At 40.6% G+C, this 5,000-nt stretch overlaps 1 protein-coding gene across 9 annotated transcripts in view; it reads right to left on the bottom strand.

The window, feature by feature from the left end:
* Positions 1–5,000, bottom strand: part of ZNF536 (zinc finger protein 536) — a 347,702-nt gene that overhangs the window by 229,505 nt on the left and 113,197 nt on the right. The gene's annotated exons all lie outside the window — the stretch shown is intronic.

Here is a 5,000-nt window from a genome sequence, read left to right on the forward strand (position 1 = left end):
GAAGTCATTAAGAACCTCAGCCTTCTCCAAATCCAGGGTAGCCAGTTCTCCTGATAGCTTCCGGAGAGGGCCCACATTGTCCCTAGTCTGTCTTTTATTTGCTACGTACCTACAGAAGCCTTTCCTGTTATCTTTCACATCCCTTGCCAGATTTAATTTTAACTGGGCCTTAGCTTTCCTAACCTGGTCCCCAGCTTCCCAGACAGCGTTCCAGTATTCTTCCCAGGCCGCCTGTCCTCGCTTCCACCTTCTATAAGCTTCTTTTTTCCCTCTAAGTTTCCTCAGCAGCTCCTTATCCATCCACGGAGGTCTCCTGGCCCTCCTGCCGTCCTTCCTTCTAGTCAGGATGCAACACTCCTGAGCTTGTAGCAGGTGATCCTTGAATAACAACCAGCAGTCTTGGGCCCCCCTGCCCTCTAGGACTATATCCCATGGAACCTTACTAAGCAGGTTCCTGAAGAGGCCAAAGTCTGCTCTCTTGAAGTCCAGGGCAGTCCTACCACATGTAGGTGCAGGCTAGATATACCTACCGTTAGAAAAATAAGCTTGACAGCCATATTTCTCAGTTTTCTTCACAACTTCAGAATTTCCAAAGGCACACGAGTTTATTTTTTTCTGAAGTGGTCTTTTCCTTAAAAAGGCTCATGTATATCAAGAGATGTTACTCATTTGATACTGGCCCAGTCAGGACTAAAGCAAATGCCTGCTGCGTCTGAACTCTTAAAGGTGTTGTCTGATGGGACAGCTAAAGACCCCTAATAACTCAAAGTGTCTCAACACAAAGCTGTTCCTGATCGACTGATAGGCAAATTTAAGTGGTAGGCTGAGATCTGGGAAATCTGTCCCTCCAGGCATATTCCTGTGCTTTGTAAAATCAGTAGCCCAAAGTAGAAGAGGGATGCACGAGCTCCTTTCTGAGGGACCTTCTCTGAGTTGCTTTGATACACTTCTGAACATGTTCTGAACATGAAAGATTCTCCTCTGAGAAGCCAATGCTCGCCACGAGAAACTTTCTTTACCAAAGGACGAAGATCTCCCACTGTTGCTCACAGGGGAAGAGAAATACGACCAGGCTTACCACTAGCAGTTCATGGTAAGTTGCTTGGTTACATGACCCAAACCTGCCAAACCTAACGAAGCAACCTACCAATTTCCAAATCCCACAACAAGCAGGTATCTTGTATGTCCAGCAAGTCCAAAGCATTCCAGACATACTGGATTTACTATGCACACACAGCTCTACCACATGCAATGAGGTTCACATAACTGGGATGCAAAGCATTTACGTATCAACCACACATGCACAGCAGCTTTGCAAACAAATGTATTGGACCTGCCACTGTGAGATTGCATCTATCTGATGCTCCTTGGCTCCACAGGAGCGCCTGAGGAAACATGGGTACAAGGGGCAAAACCTACTGTTCGCAGACCATGCAAAGTTCCTGGAGCTATCCTGTTCAGAATCAGTTCAGCAGTCTACTGCAAGACATACACATACTTTAAAACGATTATTTAAAATAGTGTAAAATTATACTGAACTTCATAGGCATTTCTGAAGAAATCATGCTCAATCTAAATAAGCTGTATACGACAGCTGTGAATTTATAAATGACACCACACATCAATAAACTAAATACTTAACTAGTAATTTAAAAGACAAAATGCATTTCCAAATTTTAGAAATAAATCCAGTAGGTTCTATTATATTACACATTAACAATATAAATATTTTAATATACTGTAAAATGTATGTGTTCAATGACTCATGTTAAGTTTGTGTGCTGTGGACAACTGTCTTAACAGTGATGTTTATGTGGTCATAACTAAGTTTTTAATTTAACACCCCATTAAGATGAGGTGACAGGATTCACACCTCTGTCAGCGCTATTGTTTCAAGTCCATCTCCATCTGGGTGCAGATTCAACAAGACACAATTCCCCCGATTTACAGTGCTGTCACCCTGGAAGAACAAGCCACTTGCTTCTCTTTCCCCATGCACACACAACGAAAAGGCAGGAGTCCGAGCCAGTGTATTTGTTAATGGCACATCATTCACCAACATGCAGTAAATACTGAATGAATACAACAACGGTATTTTCATTAGCTGGAGACATTTCTGGAGAGAGAAATTCAGATCCTGCTACACATTTCAGAAGAGAAAGATATACTAAGCTAAAGACAAAAGGTCTTTTTGAAACTAAGGGCAGAAAGCCCAAAATTTTACCAAAATGAAATACACATGCATGTAAAACGTAATTCCGTCCATAGGTAAATTAATTCCCGTGGATTTCTAGTTGTTTCCCTCTGCCATCAAACCTTTCCAGTTTGAAGGCAGAAGTGAGTATTCAGCATACCACAGAACAGCCTCACAAACTTCACAGCAAAGCCAAAAGATTCTACATATCCTCGGGTTCTTTGCAATGAAGACAGTGTTGTGAGATACAGATCAACTTTAGTTTGCACAGCTATCAAGGAGAGCTGTGGATATCCAACACCTATCCAGCCTGGGCCTTCACGCAGGGCCCTTCTGCACTAAAGGTAAACCCTACTACATTTCTGCCGCTGGCAGTCTCCTGATAAAGAAAAAGCCATAATTCAGTTGCCCTCAGCCACAGCCATGAATGGCCAGGCATAAAAAGGTGCACATCCACCATGCAAAGCAGGATCCTGTTGTGCACATGCTCCTGTGCATCAGTGGGCGCAAAGCCCAGAGAGAGCCCATGGTCACATCAATCTTTGAGTGTCTGTTCTGGGGTGCAGCCCCAAAATTTCCTTGACTCAGAAGACAATAGCAGCCACTGGGAATGATGCCAGGCGGCCCAGAGAAGAGGTCTAGCACTCCCTGATCCTGCAGCTCTCTGTTCAGCTGCTCTATAACCGACCATGAGGATTTTGTCTTCTGCATAACATGGGCAATTTGACTCCTGCAGTAATTCTGCCCCTTCTGAATGCAGAAACTTCAGAACGTGAGCAGTGCACAGGTGATGGGTCTATTCAGGAGAGTACTAGATTTTGCTTCTTTTCCTGGGTCTCAGAAAATCTACATTGTTGAGTAGCTTGTTACCGAATCAGGCACTTATTGTATGTACAGATTACATAAACAAGAAGGTCAATTTTGTTTCAAACCTATATGAATATGGTTCTGGGAGTGAATTAACTACTGATTGAAAAGTTACACATTTTCAGCTAGCTAATCATATTTTATTTCATTGCATGCAGACAGCAGTGCAATGAAATTAGCTGTTTGTTTGTACATTTTGCAAAATGTTTTAACTTCAAGACTATAGAAAAAGAACAAGAAAAACTTAATGTATGTCCAGGTGAGATTGCTAGGGTGAAAATAATCAGGTGATAATAACTGAGCATAGCTTAACAGAAACAGAGTTGCTTTCTCCTGATTTTTGACCATACTCTTTCTTCAAAGCATGATCACGCTTCCTCCATCGCGAATTTTTATTTTAAAGCATAGCCTTACCCCTCACAGCATAAAAACAATCCCAGAGATCTAATGTTGCATTTGGTTACCTAGTATAGAAATACAAATGCAAATGCTTTAGCAAGCTTTTCTCACATCAACTGACTGGTAAGAATACACACAGTAACACTACTACTTTTTATGTAGAGAAGACATGCTATTTTACATAATTTTGGTCAAAATACATATTACTGGGTCATATTGGTCTATGACAGTTGAATCCCACCTCAAGATAAGTACTACGTATATGGAAAACATATGATTAATCCAGAACCATGTTTTTCTTCAGACAGACATAGCTGTAAAAAGATATCAAAGATTATGAAACATTTGTCTGTGGGAAGGGGGAGGATCGTGGTACTTCCACAATCCCTTATTGTTCTATCATATCTAATCCGCAGTACTAGCTCCCATAATGATTCCCAACTGGTAGATGAACTACTTTGAACATCCCTGAAGCAGAATTGCTACCCACTAATGTATCAGCTAAATGTTAGAAGACTCCTAACTCCCCCATCTGTGTTTTACCTCCCCAGAGGGTAAATACATTGAACAGTGATTCCCTTGCCTGGCACACACTTTCTAAACCTTACTGGCAACTGTTGTGATTTCCAGTCCAAGCAGCTCTGCAGTCAAAATCACCAGTTTTATATGCTGCAGGGAACTAAACACCTACCTTATTAAAATACTGCCCTCAAAACATGCTGCAGTTATGTATTGCCACTGTAATTGTTACCAGTGTAGTGCTGATAACATTATGGATTACAGCTAATATCAGGCTATTGAATTAGTACATGAGTATCTTTTATACTTAAGGAAATTTATTGGAATTGGGAATTAATTGTTTTGGGGTTTTTTAGGAGAAAGCGATATCTGTAAAAAGTAAATTAAAATGCACAGAGTACTGTGTATTTCCTGGGCCAAAGGGAAGAAATGGGCGTGTGTGTGGGGAACAACAAACAAACCAACAAACCAAACCAACAACAAATATATTAAAATAGTCTATCTGTTCCCTTCAGAACTACCATGTCACCCAGACTCATGTAACTACAGCTTATTCATGACTGGTTATGCAGAAGTTAATAGTTCTAACTATACAGCTAAAGGCCGAGGGATCAGGCTTGAAGGACAAATACAAGGTATTTCTGCTTTTCATGTCATTTGCAGTTTATCCACATCCTTCTACTTTTTCTCATTACAGGCCACTTGCCTTTATTTTTCTTCAGTGTCCACTAGTCTAATACGAGGATAGTGTTATCACCCGCTGCACCCTGATGTTTATTAATAATACCTCAATAAAATAATAATAAAGTCTAATTGAGAATCACTTTTATCAACTTTGCTACATTGCCATCTATCTGAGGTTCTCAACAGCAAAGATTTAAATATTTCATTTTATTTTTAACTTTCCCTTTTCCACATTTCAGTAATGTCAGGCAAAGAGGTATGGTTTTACTATCTGAACGAATCATGGTGTAGAATAATTTATGACTTAGGCTTGGGCTTTCAGAAAAGCTATTTCAAA

This window comes from Strigops habroptila, chromosome Z, assembly GCF_004027225.2.
Source record: "Strigops habroptila isolate Jane chromosome Z, bStrHab1.2.pri, whole genome shotgun sequence".
NCBI lineage: Eukaryota > Metazoa > Chordata > Aves > Psittaciformes > Psittacidae > Strigops > Strigops habroptila.